General features: G+C 46.2%; 1 protein-coding gene and 1 long non-coding RNA gene across 2 annotated transcripts in view; one reads left to right on the top strand and one right to left on the bottom strand.

Moving 5' to 3' along the window:
- LOC119178254 (cadherin EGF LAG seven-pass G-type receptor 1) overlaps positions 1-24,366 on the top strand; it is a 283,366-nt gene that overhangs the window by 122,940 nt on the left and 136,060 nt on the right. The window lies entirely within an intron of this gene.
- On the bottom strand, positions 12,423-15,668 carry LOC142768769 (uncharacterized). Its single transcript, XR_012885440.1, has 3 exons — positions 15,378-15,668; positions 14,317-14,395; positions 12,423-12,717 (listed from the first exon to the last, which is right to left on the bottom strand). It is a non-coding gene; the product is annotated as an uncharacterized LOC142768769 (long non-coding RNA).

Genomic DNA, 24,366 nt, shown 5'->3' with positions numbered 1-24,366 from the left:
GGTGATAAAGCGGGTGCTTTCTAGCACGGAAATTTCATAAGCCTGCACATGCAGCGCCAGTTCTACAGGTGCTCAAGCAGCGCTGGGGCCAGTTTAACTGGTGTTATCCCCTTCCCAAGCACATGGCAGACAACCGGGGATATCGTCCGGGGACAAAAACTCTACCCTGTCTTACCTTACCTTTTTCCCTCTCTGTTGAATGGCAGGTACCCCTAATAATAATACTGACAAAACGAAAACAACAGTTCACAATTGTTAACTTATTGAAGGAACAGTTTTTTTCTAAAGTAAGAGACTCCACATCGCGCATCAAGATGAAGACAAACGGAACTTAAGGCGGGGATCACGCAATAATGATGCGGACGCGCCACAAAAAGACTCACGATTTGCGATGCTATAGATAGTGAACGCTTGGAGTGTTGAGAGCACACTGGCATTGAACTGAAGCATTCTTGATTGCTCAATCTCTTTTTTTGCGCGGGCAAACAAACGCTCACAAACCACACGCGGGTGCAGATGTAATCGCAATATTTGAGCCACGTTCTAGGCCAGTCAGAGTAAGTGCTCCGGAGTATGGAACGTATATACGTAAATTTTCTCACACACTGTCGAAGTTTTTGTTAAGGTTCAAAGGAGCTTATCACAAACTAAGGCTGCTACTCTGGTTGCAGTACGCGACAAGCAATCGCAGCCATCGAGTGAGAACGAAATGTCGATCGCGGATCACGTCTCGCTACTCTCAGGTGGGTGGCATTGCTCTAGCCTCCAGAACTTGATGGGTGGGAATGGCGACGAACAGCGTGATCGAAGTGAAAATCTCCCTCCCGCCTACTGCCCCGCTTGTACCACAGCCACGTGAGGGAAACAATACAATGGGTGCGTTTCAAAGAACGGGCTGCTGGAGTATATGCCAAGGCCAGATTCAACCCATGTTTTTCTCCGTTCACCCACCTGAGCTCGTCGCATAAAGCTCTGCCCATAGGTTTGGAGCTAACTCAACACGTATACCCATTTATTCAGTGTTAGAGAGCGCCCAAGCTTCAAGCAGTTATATCTTGCTTGTCTGCTCACAAACTGTTGGGCTCAGGATAGAGTTTCTATATGTACTATCTACTAGTACGTGGTTTCAATGACGTCAGCAAGGAGAGTTGCGCATACGTCGCCTGCATGCATAGTGCTTAACCTATTGCATGCCTTTCGCTTGTTATTTCTGTCCTGCTGTTGTGATTGGTACACGGTACTAATAATATTATGGAGTGCGTTAAATATTGATGAAATAAAGCTTCCACGCAACAAGTATTTCACACCAGTCACTGAGGCTATAAAGAATATCAGCTGCTCGCGATTCAACAGCGCATGCATACGAACAATATTACTAAATGTAACCATGTCTTGGGTTTTAGTACGACCGTTGTTCCATACGAAGATGGCCGCAGTTATCACCGTCAGTTTTTTCTCCTTTGCGTAAGTGTTATATTGATGTTTGGTTCATAAAACGAAGTTTTCACTTGTTCAGTCTAACGGGACATCGGCCTTCGGTGGTACAGGCAGAAGCACTTTATGTTCCGTTTCCTGTGGCCTCACCATAATGTTCGTATCGGTACATCATTGCATCGCCCCATGAATTGTTCACGACTGGTGCTTGTGAAATGCACGGTTGGTTGTCCTGAGAGCCATTAATCGCATTCCTTTGCTTGTGGCCATACGTTCCGTCCACGTTCTGGAGCGCACAGATATGCAGAAACCAGCAGAGAAACTGCCTTTCATCGGTAACAACCACGACTAATGGTTTTTTACCCTTTGTTCTCGACTAACAGCGACAAGCGAGCGAAAGATATATTGTCACTGCTCGCGGGCGTTCTTGCGATGGTAGGGACACACTGTGAAAACAAAACAGGGTCAGTAAGCATTATACCGATGCTTCGAAGAAAGAAACAATATCGACATAGGAAGGACGTGTAAAACAAACCACGGCTCAATTCCGGATGCCTGAAGCACGTGGGGCGCTCAGTGCGTCCTTCGACGTATGCCTGTACACAGACGGCGCTTCATATTCAGTCCTGCTTCGTATCTGTTACAGCAGCGGTTCCCGTTCTAATCATGCTGTGCTCGCGATTAGCCTACATTTTTTTTTTGTCCCAACTTATTCCGCCTTCGCTCTCTTCTGCTCATGCGAGTTGAGCAAGAGGTACTTTTTCTTCATTTGCTACGCAGCTCGGGAGAAGCGCGAGGAAAGTCCGCTCGAACGCACTCACCGACCATGGATGTATACGCAGTCGGACCTTCTGTTCCCGCTCACGCCTCTGCGGTCAAATCAGCCTCCGAAGGGGGCGGCGCTGAAGGCGCCGCCAAGCGCGTTTCGGGAGCGGTCGTTAAGGCATAGGCTGCCTGCAGCCGCAGGGAGCCGTGTCCTGTATATGCATACATGATGGCGATGTATGTTGCGGCCTCTGAATGGCGGAGGGGCTGGGCTGCCGAGCTCGGTGTTTATGTGCCGCCACCGTTCGTGTGGTGAGAGCACGGGCACGTGTTCACATACACGAATGCTCCAACGCGCATATGCATGTTCGAGAATGCCAGGAGTGTGTCGCAATTTGTGCTCGCATTTGTTCCACGCCGAGCCCAGCTGTTTCTTTTCCCGCATCCATCAGTGTACACGTCCGAACGCTTCATTGCTATCCGTTGGTATAATAGCGGACCCGCTACGGAGTACACGTGGGGCTGTGAAGGAGATATCACTATGGACGGCCGGGTGTTCGCTGAACTTGTTCTTCTCCTGCAATTATCACGTGCCGGCCAAATATACAGGACCCTTAGGGTGTTTTTGTGGATTTTTTTTGTATTGCTGTGATGCCTGCTGCGCCACGTACGCCAAGTCAGTGCGAGGTTACGGCAGGCGGCGTTTGCGTTGCGGAACCGGTAGCACACTCACGCGCGCACGCATACGTACATGCACACTCAGAGAAAAAAATATGTAAGCGGAAGGCGATAGCTTGACGAAGTGCGCACCTGTGAGAAAATGACATTTGCAATGGCGGCATGCTGAAATATTTCCTTTTCTCACGCGTTATTGAAGATTCAACTATGCGTGTGATGGGGAGGGGGGTAAGAGAGAGAAAGAGTTTGTGTGTTTTCATTACTACAGAAATAAGTATTGAGACTTCGTTCAGCAAAAATATTTGTTCAGCTTCCATATGTACATCTTTGTTTGCGAAAGTCAAATCCTACAGTGTAATCTGAGTAATAACGCAAAAAGTAAAACTGCATGTTTTTATCGTTTGTTTATATGCATAACATAAAATGTAGGCCTACGTGATTTGTCGCTGCTAATTATAACGGCGTACGTCAGTGCTATTTTGTATGTTTCAATAATAAGTGCGTGAGCTATCAGGAAAGATCTCCAGCTGACGTAACCAGATTTTACGGAACAAGTACACGTAACAAGCACAAGCAATGTTCCTGCATATCTAAGCTCAGTCGTTCTCAATGGGTGAAGTCGACGGCCTGTGTACCACGGTGAGCATAAAGACCACCTGCAGTGGTTTCCAGCGCATCATCGTCTCTGGGAAGCACAACAGTACTTATATCACAGATTTTCCTGTACACTCGTCATTACGCTACCGTGATAGCGCCCAGTCATAACGGTATCATGATAGGGCGTAATAAGATAGCGCTGCGGAATAGCCAGCATTCATTCTGCCGATCGACTCATGCGCTACGCTGCTCGCTGGCACAAAGTGAACCTCACAAATTGATGAGACTCGCATGACTAACGGGACGTCCGAGTCAGGCCAAGCCGCAGAGGCGGTCTGTCATTCGCAGTGCGCGCCGCGACTTTCGCCGCTCCCCGCTCGTTATATGAGGAGATTGCAACTGCACAACACTCGTGGCGGGTGGTGGCCGAGCACACGAAAAGTGGGTCGCAGTTCCTGCGGCAGTGTGACACGTGGGCTCTCGTGCTCGGTGGTAGATGTTACCGCTTTGTCATCAGGGCGCCACCTTCTACAATCATATCGGCGCCACTGCTAATCCAGCGTATAAAGCTCGATCATAATTGCGCTTAATGCTCGTTTTTGTGGCTGGTAAGACATGCCTTGTTATTCCTATTGCACTGGCCCGAGAGACATCTTTCGCTGACTGATTTGCGACAGTGCTATCTGAATTGGGAAATGTGATATCGAAGTGTCCTATAGCGAGCGCGCTAGTTGTAATGACACCGAAACGCGGCTATCGGGTCGACTGCCAGCGCAGTATTGCGACCTGCACGTTACGGCGGCTGCGAACGTTCAAGCTGCACGATGGTGCTTTAGTGTCCATTGTAGTAGGAGTGAATGGACGAAATGAAACGATCCCCTAGCCCGGAAAGAATGATCGCGTATTCGTCAACGTACGTGCTACCGTGTACCACACGGGATCAATAGCTTCAGATCAATCTTGTCATTAACGCTTGAGATGCACCCAAGCTCTGTTCGTCCTCTAGACCATGGAGAGGCATTGTCGCATAAGACGAGGACGAAGAATACGAGAAACTGCATCAATTTTCCGTGCCAGATGATGTTCTTGTACGGCCAAAATGAGCACAGGTCTGTGTGCCTACGCACGCTGTGTGTCGAATTTGCACTGCATTATATTTGTCAAGCACACTGTATAAGTAACAATAGTCGTAGGATCTGATCCACAGTGCAACTCTTCTATGGCACTGTATCAATAATTCTTTTGTATATGGGCAGTATATGTTATATGCAATATATGTTTCTCCGGTGAAGACATGATCTCCTTATCGGAGCCTTAGCTTCTGGCTGCGCGTGGCCTTTCTTTCACAAGCTGTTAATTGGCTTGTCCCCGGTTGAAGGAAATAGTGTGGATACCAGCTACGCTGCCTACGCTGCACAGCACAGCAATAGTCCTCGCAGCGGGCTTCTCACGCCCCGTAATCCGATGCGCTCAAAGTCCTGTAAGAGCGTTATTAGCTTCATAACAATTGAGCTGGCTTATATTTTTCTTTGATTTCGAATAGTAGACAGGAAAGTGAATCAAAATCAGTGCTTACGGCGTCTTTTTTGACACGTCCTGTGTGTTCCTTACCCCAGTACAAAATTGCAAATACATATGTTGCAAGATTTAAATATGTACTTGTGAAAGCGTGGGGTTATGGGGTTATCAAATTTATCCATATGAAACTTCTACTTGCACAAGGTCGACGCACCCTCCGCAATATCTAGCGGACGCTTTCGCGGGATTGAAGCATTACTCATAAAACGTATAGCGGCAACACCTCGCTCGCTTCTGGAGACAAGCAGGATGAGCGAATTTCTAAGTCGTGCACGTCAGGAAGGACGTTGTTCTCGAACGCTGTCGTCAGCTCGGGCCCATCTCATCGATGTGGTCGGCCGCATCGCCCGTCCACTGCCGTCTAGTTACCAGGCCAGGCCCCTCTCGACCACGGCGGAAGGACGCAGCCGAGACTGGTCGCTGCTTTCTCACCGCTAGATTGGTTTCGTTATTTATTTTCTTCCCCCTCATCTCATATCGAGCCCTCCACTTTGGTTCCTGGGAAAGTGAACGCTTCCACGTCTGCACGGGAAAGTGTACACAAGCGGAAAATAAGAAAAAACGGTGATCACAAACGAAGTTTCGCACTAAGTGCACGGCCTGTCCATGACACAGCGCGTGAGAGACAAGATGTATTCACGCGAAACCTGCGGGACGGCGGGAGATAATGTATGTATATTTATGTACGCTCCCCTTCTCCTCCGAGGTTCGCGTGCAGCGTGGATGGACAGGGGCTTGGCTTCGGAGAAGGAAACAATGTGTGCTTCTCTGTTGACTTTCTTCGAGGGCCGTGGCCGTTCTATCATGCCGCCATGCAGCAGTCGATGATGATGATGATACTAGACGGTGCGCACATTCGCGATGCAAATCACCTCGCTCTGCACCGACGACAGCGCCATGCTTCTTTGAGACAAACGACATCCCGCAACGTAGTCTGTGGGGAAGGAGGAAGACACAACTTCGTGTGTGCACGCTTGAACTGTCGGCTTTAATGTGTTACACGTTAGGTATTAATCTCGCCTCTTTCATGATTTGGTGCCAGGCGAGACACTTCACGAAGCAATGCCCACTGTTCCCTCTTGCTTAGCCAACAGCCCCTTCAAAATGTCCCAGATGCAATCATTACATAAAAGGCACCTGAAGCTGGTTTTATTCATAAGCCCGCAGTGGGGTCTATGAAGAAGGGGAAAAAGGCAATTTCGTGTCACACGCTAGGTAACCGGCGTAGTTGTATATTATCCTCTTGTTTGCCGGGTGCACGTCATCGTCGCTGCAGCGGCGTACGCCTGCGCACAACTAAACCCTCGACTTCATTGTTTGTTCACTGCGCGTCAATCTGCAGGCAGAAGAAAGCGTTTGTTTTTGTGCTTAGTGCGAATATGAAAAGTCGGCGAAGAGTTGTCAACGTCGGACTCGCCTCGGACAATGGCACTCTGCGTGGATGGTTTAGTAAACCGCTATCTCATGCCCGCATCTTTCCGTGAGTAAAACGCGCGAAATCAAGTTAAGAGAGATTCCACATTACTTGTTTTTCCCCGCTTTTCCAGGTTTCTCTATCGTTGTTTGAATACAACTGAATAACGTTGCTGCTTCATTGACTTGAATGCGATAATGTCTAAGCAGGCTTGCTGCGTGAACTCGTTACTTTATTCGCTGAGTACGTCGCCACCACCACCACCCCCTTCATTACATTTATCAGCGTCTTTCTCAGCCGATTGGTCCTAGGTTACTGACAAACCAAATGTTGATGAACATGTTGAGGAGTTTACGGAGCTTGTGTTAAGTAGCATGCGTAAGTTTCTTCCACAATATAAACCTAAACATCGCAAATATCCACAACTTATAAGAGAACTGAAGCATAAAGATCGCGCACACAAGAAGACTATATGTTCTCCCTTCAGCAAATGAAAGGTAGAGTTCTGTTTTTTTTTTCGAGCTCTCTCTACACACTTATATAAACTGGATCACAGTTAATATATTGAATTATTAAAAAAACACTTCTAATATGCTAGCTGAGGTTGAGAAATGTGTACGCAAACTGTCAAAAGAGTCCTTCAGGCTACTGGACTCGAACGGTGTCGACGTGCATGACGTTCCTGTTTGTTTCGCCAGCCATTTTTCATCTGTTTATAAGGTGTAAGATTCTAGGACTCAGGTAGAACAGCACGAAGCAATTACCACGTGTAGTGGTCGGTTGCTGGATGAAAAACTCATCTGCTCCTGTATTTGGCGCTTAAAACTGTCCTTACCAAGCGGCCTATCTGGCATCCCTTCCGCCTTACTAAGAGCTTATGGAAGTATACTTATCCTAGTATTGACTGTAATAATTAATAATTGTCTGAATGCTTCCACATTTCACGGCATGTGGAAAACTGCACGTGTTTTTTTTTTTTTTACATTTAGGTTGAGCTGCAACACTGATGTTTTGAATTATCGCCCGATTTCTCTTCTGTGTGCCACATCGAAGATCTTTGAACTTGCTCTTCTGAGCACATTGTGTGTTAGCGTCAATAACCTTTTTATTCCTGATCATCACAGGCTCCTCCGTAGCCACTCAACTACTGCAAATTTTGCTAGTCTCATGATTAAAATCGCTCCCCTTATTTTTCAGAGAGGACGTTTTGACGTAGTCTACTGTGACTTTAGGAAGCCTTTTGACGTGGTCTGCCACTCATTGTTATTGGTTGGACTTGCAAACTTAGATGTTTACTCATCTATTGTGAATTTATTGCACAGCTATCTGCTTAACAGATCACGTTAGGTGGCCGTAAATGGCCAAATGTCTTCCTTGTACAAAGTTATTAGTGCGGTCCCTCAAGGGTCGGTATTAGGGCGTCTTAGTTTTAATTTTCGTTAACAACGTTTTTTTTTTTGAAATTCGGTATTTTTTTCTCTGGTATGCCGATGGCATCAAGACATTTACCCATACATTCAGTAAACGTCTGCAACTTGCTGCAGCCAGATTTCTGTTCTTTCTCTGAATATTGTGACTACAATAACCTTTGCCTGAATACCTCGAAGACCAAGTTCATTGGTGCACCTTGCAAAACGTCCATCGTGTCATTTACATAATCTGTCACTACCATGTGCTTATGTAAAACTTACGAGTTCAGTGATCTTGGTGTTCTTTTCGATGGCATGCTAAATGTTTCTGCTCACAGTGTATTGCCACGTGAGGCATTCGTTCTCTTGGCTGTGTTTGCAGAATCTCTCAAGAATTCATTCCTCCCGCAGCCTTACAGAAATTGTACACCGCAATATGTCTTCCTCAACTTCAGTACATATGCATCTCTGATCTAGAATGGCTTTGCTAAGTCCAGAAGTAACACCATTGAGCGAGTCCAGAAGGTAATTATCATCAATTAGAACTATCATTGTAGTAAAATGACTCTGGATCTCGTTCTAACAGTGCCATATTATCATTGCCATCACCTCACTTCCGACGAAATCACGCTGACCTCTTCTTTTTTTTACATACTAGGTCATAATATGATATTCTGCCCTTACCTTCTCAGTTGTGTGAATTTTTGGACTCTGCATAAGTAAAAAAAAGGGAATCGACCTTTTCATGTACTTGTCAACTTCTTTAACACTCTACTGCTCACAGAATACAAAGCCTTTGTACTGTGAACTTTCATGGGAAATGGTTGCCCAGTGAGGTGCCGTCGCTTATATCAAACAACAACCGGCTAATCATTGGGCAGCATTTTGCGACTCCAAGACGGCTCTAAAATGTATTTTTGGTACTTCGTCGCGGGTCGTACGAACAACTGATGTGGGAGATCAGAGAAATGCTGCACTATGCGACCGAACAAGGACACAACGTTGTGTTCCAGTGGATACCAAGTTATTGCGGTATCTCCGGCATTGACCTCGCCAATAAAGAAGCCAGAAATGCACACGTACAAACAAAACCTGATTTCGTACCTTTATCTTGGATTGACGCGGCTAGATACCTAAGTAAGCTGGCGCAGAACATGACACTCCAGAAGTGGCAGTCATCGCAGTTCGCACATCATCGACTGTATTCTCTCGACCCTCTCTATGACTATGGCTACCTTCTGGTCTTTTCAGGGGAAGATACAATGTTGTGCAGTCGGTGTCTGTACATAGCCTTCACCAATGCCTACTCATATAACATTGGGATTGCCGACAGCGTGGAGTGCAACGACTACGCCGTGGATGAGAGTATTGAACACCTCTTATGTTACTGCCCGGCATAGTCACACGAGAGGCTTCACCTGCGCAGTATTCTAAATCAACTGTACAGAAGTGATTGCACGATCCAGAAAGTGTTGGGACCATGGCACGGCCCATCCCAATTCCGAAAGGCAACGAAAGCGCTGTTGCGTTTTCTCAAAGAGACTGGCCTGTTTCATCGTTTGCGATGGGAAACGGTTGCGCGTCGGCCCAGTCAGTGACTTTTCTCTTCTCCTCTATAACTTTCCTTCACCCTCTCCCTTTCCCAAGTGCAGGGTAGCTTACTGGGGCTCAGCCCTGCTTAACCTCCCTGCCTTTCTCCTTATTTTCTATTTCTCTCTCTCTTTATTGTTTTTCACAGTCCACTGTGATTATTTTTATTCCAGCTTTGCACTGTCCTAAGATGTTTTTTCACAATCTACCGTTTGTACACTTTTCCGTTTTTCAGGAAGCCTTCCGCAGAGTTGTGTATATTGCTCTGTATTTTCGCTTCCCCTCCATTATTGCCGTCTTGTCTTTTATTCTTCCTACTTTGTGCTGATCGTTTTTGTCTGCGCATTTTCTCTCTTTTCATTTGATTTTTTTCTGTGGACTGTATTGTGTTATTTATTTTATTGTTTTATTTTTGCGTGCCCCTGCAGAAAGACCTTATGGTTGTTCCTCGGTACGTTAAATATATGATTATTCATTGATTATTGATTATTATATTATTACTATTATTACTATCTAGCATGCTATACCAAGAAAAGGCATGATGGCCCTTGCTGGGAATTAGTTGCTCGACCTAATGAAATAATTGCCGAAGTTCCATGCAGAGGTGTTAAATGTACCTGTAAGACATAACGGCTATTGGAGCCTCGTACGAATTCGCGCCACTTATCTCACATCCACTACACATGATACGCTTGATTGGCTTCTGCGAGTCACGTTTTCGCCCGCATTACAGACACACGTGCGGCGGCAGTGTACGCAGAACGCGGACTGCGCGCATACAATGAGTAAGCTATGCATGCACGATAACAATAACGAGCCTGCAAATGTCTTCGTAAGCGCAGAAGCTGCAACGGCCGGCTATCATCGACGTAGAAAACGAACTTTCCGAGGCGATAAAAGTGCTCCCGGTGCGCAGAGCGAGTCGGGGCCAATCACCGCTGCCCGGGGCTGTCACGAGTGCGAGGCGCGGCCACGCCGTGTTTTGCGAGCGGATCGTGTCTGATGCTCTCGACAAGGAGACGTGAGACACATGAAACAGCCGCGCGAGCCCTCACGATGCGAGCTCAGTAGCACGCCGCTCTGTGAAGAAGAATTGACGTAGTGCCTACGAAGTATGAACGGCGCGCCCAGAGCATGGAAGAAAGACGCTACGCGTGTAGTAAGGCGGGAAACGACGGAATACAAGAGAAGCCGTAGGCCTCTGGTGCGATGACGAAACACTTCTCAAAGAGTAATTTTGAAGGCTTCCCTCCAAACCTTTCACATCATCCACATTCCGCGAACAGGATTCGTGCGAGCGTTTAGCATGCGATTTGAACATCCTGTGTGCTTGTGCTGATTTCTTTTTTCACGTGTTCTCCCTGTGTACGCGTATAACCATGCTTTTTTTTCTTCTTCTTTCTGCGCAGGTGAGTTCACAAGCCGTGGGGCGCTACGTTTTGCATGTTCACTGACAGAGGGCCATGCACTGCTCGGGGGTCAATCAGGTGTGAATCGATGCTGCTTTCTTTCCAACTTGTCATATTTTGTATCACTCGTAAGGAGAAAACACTCATCAAGTCCTATCGCTTAAATTTGCGTGTCAACAGCACATTTATACTTGCAACTGGAAAGTTCTGTACTGTGCTTAAGGAATACAAAAAAAAAACGATATGTTATCGGAATGAAATAAGTGTGGTACTGCTTTTAAAGTAGTTGGTAAGTTATTAATACTGATAACATCTAGGATTGTACATCCCAAGAACACGATATAATGATGAGGTACACTGAACTGGAGAGTTTGGGAAATTTCGACTATCTGTTATTCCCTAAGGTGCTGTTATTCCCTAAGGTGCACTTCCATCACGCAGTACACGAGATTCTAGTGGTCCCCCTCCATAAATATACAACCACTATGACCGAGATCGAGCACACGACCTTCGGTTCAGCAGGCGAGAAACAGCTCGTAAGTTGTCTATTCAAAACGGTATAATAACACTCCCTCGTCTTGCGTAAGGTAATCATCTACTAGAACACCTTATCTGACATAATTGGTTTTTTTTCTTTTTTCACCTCGGTAAACTCCTACTCTCTCCCCGAGAGTTTTTTGACGGCAGTCCGTGGATTCTACAGTTCTGAGGTCGTTAGCTTCGGCTTCGATCGCATAGCTCGGTTGGCACCGTTCAGCGTCGCGCTAGTTGCAACGGCTTGCTTGTCGCAGCATTTGGTATTCAGCGCGTGCATTTCATGCACCCGACCCAGACAAAACGTTTGCGGTGGCGTGCAGAGCTGCCACGGGAATCGGCGGACGCAACGCGTTTTGTTGTATGCAAATACGATTGCGTTTCTTACACTTGGTACTGCGGAAACGATTGCTGCCTTTCAATGACACGTCTTCCCTTTGTCATGGGTAGCGTGAAGCCGAGTGGGTGTTATTTTGCAGACAGCTGTGCAAAATCAATACCGGAACCCAATACTTCAACCTCGTTCCGATTGAATCCGCTCACGCGGCGCCGCATTTCGTAAAACCGACGTGAGAGACGCACTCTAAGCCAAAACGGAGCAACAGGGGTATAGGGGTTGCTCCTTTCAGGGAGCAATTGCATTGCCACTCCCATTACTCTCCTAAAAGGAGTAACTGCAGAGGGAGGAACCGTTGCTCTCCTTTCAGTTCCTCCTTCGGGGGATGAAGTTACTCCCTCCAGTTCCTCCCTGCAGACCAACAGTTACTCCCACCAGTTGCTCCCTGCCGACCAACCATTACTCCCACCAGTTGCTCTTCTAAGAGCAACAGTTACTCTTTACCGTTCCTCCCACGTGTTCGCAGTTACTCTCTGAAAACCAACTGCACATGCTTCCAGTTACTCCTTGGGGAAATGAGTATTTATCTCGAGTATGCTTGTCACACGCTTAACACATGGCGAGAGCTCCTTGGAAGAGCACTGCTTGGGTGCTTCTAACACAAAAAGTGGACAATATTGAAAGGAAAATAAATGCTTTATTGTTCTTTTTATGAGGCGACGTGTGACCACACGTAAAAGTAGACTTCGCCACACCACAGCCAGCACTAAACAAACACCATAATACATCAAAGGTTTTCTGCGTCATCCGTGGAAAAACAATCTTGAATTTCTAGCATAGGGCAGTCTGTGTCATCATTGGTGAGAGAAGGGCAACTTCTCCAATTCTGAAGAACTCAAGTTTCGCAGCTGGTGTTTCCATCACGCTAGCGCAGCAGAACGTCACCGCAGGCATATTTGAAGCATCTCATTCCTGCAAGAAAAAAAATAGAAGTGTGAGGTTAAACATGCCAGAATCAATTCATAACAATGAGTCACACACACTGCAGCAGCGCTTACATTCTAGGATGTCTACTGCAAAATGAAATGTGAAAAAAAAGGAAGGTTCGGCCAAACGTTACTTGGCAAGCCATATAAATAATGATGTGGTAGACGCTCTTCACATGATGTCTCAGACAGCAATATTCTGGAAGAAAATGTGCAGCACCTCAACAAGGCATAATTGTAGCAGTTAAAGATACCCTTATGTTCAGTTAACTTGTTTGCTATACACAGCTGAGTGACATTTCTATGAGCCAATTCACCAATGGGCATTCTAAATGAGGTCATGTGTGTGGCAAATAACACGTACTGTCCGCTCATGTTAAAATACTTATTTAGCTCGTGCACATAGTTGCTCTCGATTCTACTGTTCTATCATACGCTGCTGCGTCTTGAATTGTGCAATACCTGTAGGCACAAGCCAAGCATGCAAAGCCTGCTTGAAAGCAACCATTTGCAGAGGCTACATGATAATCTTCAGTATATTTCTTTGTACCTGACGCAAACGGCTGGACAAAACTATAGACAAATAAATGTAGACCGTGCTACCTTCAAAAAATGCTTTAAATTTAGAAAACTAGGGTGCATTTGTTCACTCGGTTGACGAGTCACAGCCACGAGATATGTAAACGAAGCAATATATCAATATATCTTAAGGCATGCACAGATATGCTGATTCTTTGTTTGACAGTGTCACAGATAGCTTGCCAATACATATATATTTGAGAGCAACAAGATGTGAAGCTTTTATTAGCTCAACGTCTTGTTGGTTCACAGCCAAACAGGTTACTGCTTGTTAGACAAATTGGAATAAGCACACCATGGTTTCCAAAAAAAAGCATTATTAGAAGTTAGCTCCCGGTGTGAATGTCTGCCTATTTATTTTGTACTGCCTTCTACATGTGCCACAAAGACATTTGTTGAGGATGTGCTACCAGTCAAGCCAAGATCGCATACTTAATCAATGTGATGGAGATACAAACATTAGAAACACTGCCACCTCTAGTAAGAGCATAACACTTCAGTATCTTGGACTAGCAAAGAGGTGCACAAGAAAGTTAAGCGCACTCTTGTGAAACTTTGAACGCGAATATTTCAGAGTGGGGGAGGTCAACATGCTGTGGCACTTTTAAACCCACGAAACATCTGCAGAAAACAGGGTAAAGGCAAGTCAAGAAACGCTGTTATGAAGGCCTGCGCATGGACAGCTTTGTGAATCTAGGCCCAAGTGTTATGCTTTGTGCAAGCCAAAATCCATGTAAATAGGGAAAGCATACTTTTAGGAGTACCAGCGTAAACAAATCTTGGCAGTTGGCTTTTTAGTACAAACAGCAATCCCTGCAATGAAAACATAAACATTTTATCTTAACGGTAACAGTGTGAGCACACACACGGGCCAGCGGAGCCATGTCGAATTGTCAGTGCCAGTGTAACCATGTGGCATAATGAACTATTCTCTGGCCAACACATGCACAGTTTGCCCCTAAAAAGCGATGCTTTCATATACGTAGTACAACAAGTCTGCACTTACCAAAATTCACTTGCTTTCTGTACATTAGCATCGTTGGGAGCATCTTTATCTGCAGTATAACCAAATTTGTGTCATATCCCTGAAAAAAAAGTAAAACACATGCATCAAATATTGTTTCATTTGGTAGCAGCGAAGTCAGGTTAAGAACAGTCAAGTGGGAATCAGCCTAATTATGTGCATGCGGCAAATCCCAAACGGCGTTATTGAGGTTGTCGAAATTTTCGTCGATTGGTATTAACGTCGATATGTGACTTCAACGGCATGCCAAGTTTTCACAGCGCATAAAGATTTCATGATGCAGAATAATGACAGCGCTAACGAGAACATACAGCATTTATGATTGTCTTTTACAATATTCAGTTTTGCTAAGGTTTTGCATCACTAAAGAAATCTGAAAGATTTGGGTCATTCCTCCTCCAATTGTTCTGTCAATATGTAAACAGAACATGTAAACTGCTCGCTTGATGGTGCGCTTATAAAATAGTACGTTCAGCGCAAAGGTGAAGCAAGTCACGCAGTGATGTGGGCAGATTTTTTTTTTTAGGCGTGCGGGGAGGGGGTGGGGGAGGTCCGCTTATCTGAATAGGCCCGGCAAGCGAATATGGTCGTCAATTTGGGCCCCCTACGCCCGGCCTGAAAAAATTCTGTGCGCAACCGCCTGACTATGCCAGTGAAGTGAGGCGACAATGATTTGTTTACTTACTGATTTACATACACTTTACATCTCTAAAAAATGCGGCCCAAGGCCCCAACACTCAGCCGTTAACATTACATAAAGCCAATGGTAGAAAAGTGCCAGTATGAATGCAGCTACAACCCCGCCCCAATGTTTTTTCAAGCGAGGTAGTGTTGCGGAAATGAACTCTTAACTGCAAAAGTACACTGGCACTGCAGTGGTGACAGGGGAAGCAAGAGGGTATGCAGGCGGTAATAGAGGTAATTTAGTCCGATACGGCTAGCAATGGATACGGTGAATAAGAGCAAATCATTTCTCTTTCAATAGCGCAGCCACTCAACAATGTATTGTAAGAGCATTAAATGTTGCTGGAAATGCCACTCACCTGCACGCTGATGCATGCACAGTCCTTTGTCCGACGAGCGAACAGGCTTGCAGATAGCTGAAGACGTGTTTACGATGTGTTTGTTCCACCCAGCAGCAAAATCCACAACTACTTCACGCTCCATAAAATTAAATATACACTAACCTTCATCACGAATAAGTAGAAACGCAAATCTGCGACACACACACACGATCAAAACATAGCTCACAGCTCGCACGTCCATGTGCTCGCCAACCACAGACCATATGAAAATGAGTAAGTAGTGCGAACGCGAACCTAGTTGCGCCGAAAAAAAAAAAAAAAAAACGTCGAGCAGTGGCAGCACAGGCGTCAGCGCAATAGTTTCAGCGTGTTCTCCTAATACAATTATAAAAACAAACTGAGGTACACTAAATCTCATAAATAAATATAAAAAGTTGAGTGTAACTTTTATTTAGTGCTAGTCAACATAAACACTGAATTAAAATTACTTTGTAACTTACGTCGTTTGCTACACCAGCGCCACACTTGTCGTGCGGGCGCAGATGGCGCAGATTTGTCATTCTGCCCTCAACCTACACGGTGAAGCGTGCTACTAAGTGTATGGCTGATGAGAAGCGCGTCTGGGTCCGCTTTTTTTTTTTTTTTCTTCTCCGATATATTTGGGCGGGGGGGGGGGGGGCTCTTTATGCACGTGTTTCGGTGCTTGATCGACTTTGACGCCCTTACTTCGCGGACGAACGGCGTGTCTAGGCTTTTTTTATCGTTGTTTTGCACGTGTTTCGGCGTTCGGTCCGCTTTGACGTGCCAACTCTCCATTCTGCTGCTGCGTTTGTTAGGTATTTGCCGTACTGTATTCTCAGGCCTTCTGTGTTCAGCCAGCGCTGCTATCTTATTATCTACGGATGCTAAAATAAATCACTGTTTTGGTTTGGTGAAGTTTGGCACACAGAACAAACAATAATCTGGCCCATGAATATCAATGTGGGCGGCATGCATATTTGTGTGCGGTGTTCTGCCGGGGAGTAACCGTTGCGTGACGAGAGCATTTACAGCGGTTCCTCCTTCCGTTGCTCCCTTACAAACTTAAGATGAATACAGTTGCTCCCCCATTCTCGAACAAGTCGGCCATCTTGTTCCGCTTGGTCTTTTCGGAGAGTAACGGTCGGTCTGAAGGAGTAAAAACAGCCGTTGCTCCCATTTTGGCCATTTTTGGCTTAGAGTGCGTGTTCTTGTTGTAGCTAACGCTCTTAAGCTTTTGAAATGAAATGGAAAATCCAGCCATCCCTCAAGACAGTGTTTGGAGCTGCAAGCTTGAGAAAGCCATCATTGGGAATATGCGTAGTATAGGAATACATTATTGCTTATTGATGCTTCATTTCTGCTAACTTTGAGATCCCGTTTCTCTGAAAAGACACCACGACAACTCGTTTTAAAAGAAAGCAATTGATTATCTCGGAATTTTTCTGTGTGTATACATGTATGGGCATATGTCTGCATTATTTCGTTAAAATAGTGACTTGTCTTGGGTTACATAAGTGCCACATTGATTTAACACGCCTAACATGCCTGTCACTTGGAAACCTGTGTTCAAGCAAGTGTTCTTTCGCAATTCAAACAATCCACGTCATCTCTATGCGAATAAATTGTTACAAAGTCAATATGGCTACTGTGCCCTGATTTGGGCAGTTAACTGAAATTACGAAAGTTAACTAGCATATGTATCGAATATTTCTTTTCTCCTTATTTTGAATGCTCGCCGCATTGTCGTTTACATAAATGTGTTCCTAAGTTAGATTGTCTTCATGCATAATTACGGCTACTTCTTCTACCTCAGGCTAACTGCGTATAGCGTAAATATTCCCACTTCAAGCAAACAAATGAGCAAACGAAGCTAAAATGCTGCACAACGAATAGTCACCGGCTCTCAAGGGCGTCCAAAGAATCAATCTATGAAAGAACAGAAGTTGAACTGCGCAAACACTTTGTTTTTCTTGAGCCCAACTTAGGCACATTTTCTGTAACAGCGCGCATTATTTGCAGTATATTAGTCCCTTAACACGTAATAATCGTGCACTTAACGTAATGTAGCTTCCTCTCTACTATTGCACCAAGCAAAGTTGTTAAAACAATCTTTCCTGGCATGTAGTGCAGTGAAGCGAACTATCAAAATGCCGAACGTATAACCTGACAGCCAGCGGGGGGCGTTTCATCATTATGCATCCTTCCTTACTCGCGCCTGCAATCGCCAACGAGTCCTAAATGAGAGGCCCCCTCCGCTAAGCTCGTCGGGGTAAATGAGTCCATTGTTCGGGTGCTGCCATCGTTGCTGCCCGTGGTACATGAGCACAGGTGAAATCCAGGACACGATGGGAGAAGCCAAGCGTGGACGCTCTCACCGCAGCCCGCACGGAAGTCGGATGAGTGTGGTGGTATAGCTATAGAGCGTATATGCTTTGCACGCGGAAATACCAGTAAATATATCCGCAGGTCGGATGCCTTGGTGAATCCGGAATCGAATTGGCATTTCCGTTTAGGCCCTAATTACTAGCCTAATGTATATTTTTATTACAATCATATCACTTGGCTTCCGCCTAAGTATACTTTTGATAATGAGAAGTCATTAAATAACGTTTTAAACGAGAAGAGCATATGAGGCACAGTCCACTTGTTTGCACACTAAAACCAATTTGCCAAGCCTATTATACTACAAGATATGAAACAACAAAAACACGTATGCTGGGAAAGTTGAGCTTCACTGGGCACTTGACTATACTGCACCCTAACCTTTTAGAAGGTGCTGTTATGACCGCCATCGGTAGGCGCCATGCTGTCGCGGAAAAGCGTAGCCGGGCCGCGTTCCCACGCCTGGAACCCAGGTTTTCTTGGAACCAGCGTCGAGATCTGACGGGGGAGCGGCGCTCTTTTTACCCTCAAACAAGTAGCCGACTCGCCGAATGCTTATGCCCGCCAGGTATTGTCCCGGCTAGCCGGCGGATGAGACGTCACGTCGCCACGAAGCGGTAAGCCGTTCCAGAGGGGACAACAAAGACAGCGTATTCCTTTGGAGAAACGGCGACCGCCGCCACAAAGTGCCCTGCTAATTGAGCAGACAGATTGGCGGACCGTTTGATGTCTGCTGTCGGAAGCTTGGGACCCCTCGACCAGTGACACACACGCCGAGCAAGAGCCCCTCTGGCGCCACCTTTAAGTGCAGTGATCTTGACTCGAAATTGGATGTTCACGTGCGCCGTGCATGCTCGTACCCCTCACCTGTTGTGTGTGTGTGTGATTGGTGTTCCACTGAAGAAGGAGGAGCCCGACAGGGCTTATAACGGCGCCGCAGAGTGCAGGACGTCGCTCTGGACCAAGTAAAGGTTCAACCACCACGTTCGTAGTTTGTGATGGCTCTGAACCAAAAAGGTTTAACCACCACGCTCGTGGTTTGTGAACTCTTAACCTCATGCTGTAAATATTTGTAAATAGTGCCATAAACCTTGTTTGTTTTTCGTATCCCCATCTTGTAAGCGGTCGTTTCCTCAACCCGAAGCTACACCACGCTACCACAGCACCCCGGGATCACAACAACTGGTGGCAGCGGTGGGATTTGAAGCTACAAGTGACAACAACAGTCGGCCCAGGAGAAGCAGCTGGCTCGAGACATGGATCACGTATGGGTGAGTGCTTGGCTTTTCCTTTGAGTGAACCAGGTTCTAAAAGAGGGTTAAATTTTAGAACTGGTAGTTAACTTTGCCGAAAGACTCAGTTTCGCCGTTTCGGGAAGTTATTTTTGGAAGTAGCGAGCACTCAGTACGATCATGGACTTACGGGAGCTGCAGAAGTCAGACTTGTTGCTGTTGTGTGAGGAATTGGGGATCGATACAAAGGGTTTGGCACGAAAACCCATAATCATTCAAGCGATTAATGATTTGGGGGCTGATGATGAGGAACTAAGTGAAGAATGGGACCTCATCATCGAAAGAAAACTAAGAGCAGCTCAGATGGAAGGAAAGAGTGAAGACGAAAGAGAAAGCCTCAAGCTAAAGTTTTTCAAACAAGACTATGAGTTGAGTATGAGGTTGGGACGCCAGCAAGGAGTACTCGAAAAGGAGGCAGAGTTCGAGATGTCTAGGTACATGCAGCCATATGAGGTATCATGGGATATGGGCCTGTATCTTAGACTCTTTGAACGGAAGTGTAGCGAACTGAAGTGTGAGCGAGACACCTGGTCTCAGAAGCTACGCACGGTTCTGCCCTGCGAGGCAGCGGATGTTGTTGCGCGACTCAGTGAGCAGCACGCGAACAACTACGAAGTTGTGAAAGCAGAGCTAATCAGAAGATTTGGAACTTCTATTAGCAAAAAGAAAGAAAGACTCGCCCCGGAGTCTGAAAGCGAGGCGCGTCGCAAAGCGCCAGAAATTGAGGCGCGTCATGAAGCGCTAGAAACAGAGATCGCGCCAGAAAATGGCCCGCAAATTCCTGAATGCATCAATGTAGAGCATGCAGAGAACGAGGCCGTGGCCGGTCTGGAGGTGGGGACGATGTCGGGGGGCGCTCCTTGCGTGGATGAGGAGGGTGCCAGCAGCCCTAATGGGCCCAGTAAGGAGCTGGAAACCTTCTTCGTGCCTCAGGGGCGTGTTTCGACATCGTCAAATGTAGGCATGGTTAACGCAGTGGCAGATGAGAGCAAGAACGCCACGCTTCAGCAGTGCAGCGATAACACCGAGCAGCTTTGCAAACATCGCAGAAAAAGGAAGAAGCGGAGGCGTTCGTCACTGCGCAGGCCTAGGTCGGGCCCCACTCCGTCCCATCAAAGAAAGGGTAGGCCACTAATCCGTTTAAGGAATCGTAAATGGTGGCGTTCAGGAAGACCGAAGCGGCGAGCCAGATTTGGAGGGGGAAAAGAAGGTGCGTCACCCCAAGGAAAGGCGCGGTTCAGTTCGACGACTTCGGGAAAGCGGCCTTGCCCGAATGATCAAAGACGAAAGCGCAGAGTGGCTAAAAACCGCGTCGGGGCGAGCACAAAGAGACAATGTCCCCTGCCTCAACCCTGTTTCTGGCGTCCCTTTCAAATTCCTGAGGGGAACAGGCCGAAATGGAAAATGAGGTGTGACGGCCGTGCACGGCTTAGTGTTTGTGCATTTTGTAGTCTCTGTCGTGCTCGAAAACCGCCGGGACCGCGACCCCATCGTGTACGATTAAAGGAACCAAGAGAAAAGGGGGTGGTCAGAGTGAGTAACACATGCTTATTTCGTATGGTTACTTAGTTTTACTTTGTAGGTGTAATTTCAGTACTTTTAATTTTGTAAGTAACGTAATGCGGTGTAAATTTTTCAGAAGGGAAACCGCCGAACCGAAGGCTGAAAGTTAACATCGATTTGCTTTAATCATTAGGGCTAATATGTACCGAAGGTAAAAACTGGAAAATTGTTATTTTTCTAGTATTTTCAAAGGCTGAGAGTAATTTCGTATGCCTTCACTGTCATGTGGATTTGTCGTGAATTAGCATTTGGGGAAGAAGTTACCATAGGCCGAATAATTTCATAAATTGATTAAGTTTGGCGCGACACGGGAGAGTTGTCGTTACGCACTAGTAGTATTGAGAACATTCTAGTGCACTGTTTTAGCATAAAACCTAAGCCATTGTTGGGAGGTGCTTTAAGGACTATTGCACCTAGGTTTACTTTTGTCTTGTACACAGAGAATTACAACATAACGTAAGGATGCGCAATTGGACAAATTGTTAAGGATTAAGCTTTTGGTTAGTAGTGCCATGAATTTCGCAGCGCCGCAAGAATGAGAATAATTGAAAGCGCTCAGAAGAACTCAGTGTTTTTTAATCAAAGGTGTTAGCAAAGGCAGGTAACTAACCAAACTAACCTGCTAGAAGGCAGTGTTTGTCACTTTTTGTTGTTGTCTTCTTTGAAGAATGATTGATCTAGAGATCATATAAACGGATCATTTAAGCTTTCCCTAACCGTTGAGGTAGCCCGTTAGGTCAAAGCTTTGGTTAAGCTTTCGGGAGGCTGGTGAACTTTATGTCTCAGTGGTAGACAATTACGGGCGGCCGTAAACAAAGACGGACGTTCGGACAAAATTAGCGCTCACTGAATCCGAGTTCCTGACTGATGCTCTCAGCAGGACAGGGCCGTGTAAGTAGTCAGCGACAAAAAGAAAGAGTCTGCCGTTATATGTCTCGACGACAGTGGCAACGAGTATGATGCGTTCTACTTGAGCCAGAATTCGGGCTCTCGTGAGATAACGTACTGCGCTTCAGGAAATAAATGCGCTTGCCTTGTGTAGGCCATTGATCAGTTGCAGCGTTGTCTCGGAGGTGCTAAATTTAAAGTAGATACAGACCATTGTCCAATTGGCTGCAAACCATGACCTCGAAGAACAGTCGCCTTGTGAGGCGGAGCTTGATTCTAAAAAAAAAATATCATTTTGACATTAGGTAAAAAAAGGGCAAATTGAATGGAAACGCTGACGCGCTCAGCCGCTCTTTCTAAGCCATTCTGGGGTGCTCTTTCTGTATCAAAATTGATATTTTAGTTTTTTTTTTTCGTGCATCTTATGTAAATTTGTAAGGTAGCACGTCTGGTTTCTCTGCTCAAGTGAGTCCTGAGAGTTCTGAGAGTGAGCTTTTGTTAAAGCTAGTAATTAAAATTGGTTTGTCATCCCTCTTTTGGCTTGGTTTGTTCGAAGGGGGCCGAGTGCTTGCTTGTGCATGTGGTCCAGTTGCAGAAACGGTGTCAAAGATTCGGCATTTACTCAGACCATGCCACAAGCGAAGGCGAGTTCTTGGGATTCGACTACGGACCCTTTCGTCGTCCCTGCGAGCAGCAGTGTTGACCGCTGCCCTCCGTGACTCATCTGGCGAGGGGGAAGCTGTTATGACCGCCATCGGTAGGCGCCATGCTGTCGCGGAAAAGCGTAGCCGGGCCGCGTTCCCACGCCTGGAACCCAGGTTTTCTTGGAACCAGCGTCGAGATCTGACGGGGGAGCGGCGCTCTTTTTACCCTCAAACAAGTAGCCGACTCGCCGAATGCTTATGCCCGCCAGGTATTGTCCCGGCTAGCCGGCGGATGAGACGTCACGTCGCCACGAAGCGGTAAGCCGTTCCAGAGGGGACAACAAAGACAGCGTATTCCTTTGGAGAAACGGCGACCGCCGCCACAAAGTGCCCTGCTAATTGAGCAGACAGATTGGCGGACTGTTTGATGTCTGCTGTCGGAAGCTTGGGACCCCTCGACCAGTGACACACACGCCGAGCAAGAGCCCCTCTGGCGCCACCTTTAAGTGCAGTGATCTTGACTCGAAATTGGATGTTCACGTGCGCCGTGCATGCTCGTACCCCTCACCTGTTGTGTGTGTGTGTGATTGGTGTTCCACTGAAGAAGGAGGAGCCCGACAGGGCTTATAACGGCGCCGCAGAGTGCAGGACGTCGCTCTGGACCAAGTAAAGGTTCAACCACCACGTTCGTAGTTTGTGATGGCTCTGAACCAAAAAGGTTTAACCACCACGCTCGTGGTTTGTGAACTCTTAACCTCATGCTGTAAATATTTGTAAATAGTGCCATAAACCTTGTTTGTTTTTCGTATCCCCATCTTGTAAGCGGTCGTTTCCTCAACCCGAAGCTACACCACGCTACCACAGCACCCCGGGATCACAACAGTGCGCAAAAAAGCTGCAGGAATGGTTGAAGTAATAGCCTCACCATTCGCTTCTTCCTTTTTCACTATGCATTACATTGAAAACTTGCGCCTAAAATATAACATAGAGGTTATATTTAACATACTCCGTCAACGGCTTTTCATGTCCGTGTTTTGTTTTATAGGCACGCATCACGTACGAAGACTTTTTACTGACGCTTCTACCAGGGCCGACACGTTTAGAAGTCATCGTACATCAGTTCTATTATTCACTGCTACACTTTCTGTGAATCTAGTGAATGTTGTTTCATTATACCAAAGCTATTCTTAAGCTATACTGAACTACAAGTAAGCTACATAACGCACACGTTTTGTGTAAAACCGCAAATTAAGGTAAGGTTCATGGAAGAGAAATAAATAGTTCTGGTCACAACTGGTCCAACCTGCGCGCAAGTAACGTACATCACACTTCACGCGAATGTGAAGCGCCTAATACAATGAGGTGGAGTATTACTTTTAAAGCTACCGGCTTTCATAACCTATTCTTTTGACGCCACGGTAGGGTGACCTAGGTCACTCTAGCCATAGTTTCACCTTGTCTTGTCTTGATGTCCCCGGTGGGCAAGGGTCAACAATTATTCATCCACCCTCTGGAGAACAACCAGGTCGCGCTTCTACCACCACGAGGTACGATGAGAACCGCTAATGACCACGTGTCGGCCACAGAAAAGCGCCACTCTTCGTTGGATGCCTCGCAGCTCGTTTCACGAATCGAGCAGTAGCAACTATGACACTCAGGATCATAGAGTGTCGAAGATGTAAAGCTGACCAACCAGACTTTCCGTACTGGTGGCATCAAAACTTTGTATTGATGTTTTGCGAAATTCAAACACGGGTCGCTGGTTACTTTCGAATCTCCGGAGTGTTCACGACGCCTCCTTAACAAAGTCTTGATTGATATGTGGGGTTTAACGTCTCCAAGGCACCTAGTTGAATTATTCAAGCAAATATAGTTGTTTTAGTGCTCGTCACGTCCAACAACAACGCGTATGTCGACGACTTTGAGTCGTGGAGTATGGAAGTCAGACAAGCGTTAGGTGGTTCAACAAGTATTAATCATTCATTGGCAAACGTGCAATCAATCGAATGGAGATTATACTGGAGGTGATTTTAAGGAGTAAACGTCGTTTCGTTGATTGATAGCCCATGTTTTCGATGTGCAAGATAATTAGTAATTTTTTCATATATACTTCGTATTTGAGTGACATTTTTTCGATCGTAATGAAAACCATTAAGTATGGGAAAAATCGTTATATTTTCGCTTCTTGTGGGCTTCTTTTGTGGCTAATATTTTCTT

The sequence above is a fragment of the Rhipicephalus microplus genome, chromosome 1 (assembly GCF_043290135.1).
Source record: "Rhipicephalus microplus isolate Deutch F79 chromosome 1, USDA_Rmic, whole genome shotgun sequence".
Lineage (NCBI taxonomy): Eukaryota > Metazoa > Arthropoda > Arachnida > Ixodida > Ixodidae > Rhipicephalus > Rhipicephalus microplus.
This window is presented reverse-complemented; position numbering and strand designations above follow the sequence as displayed.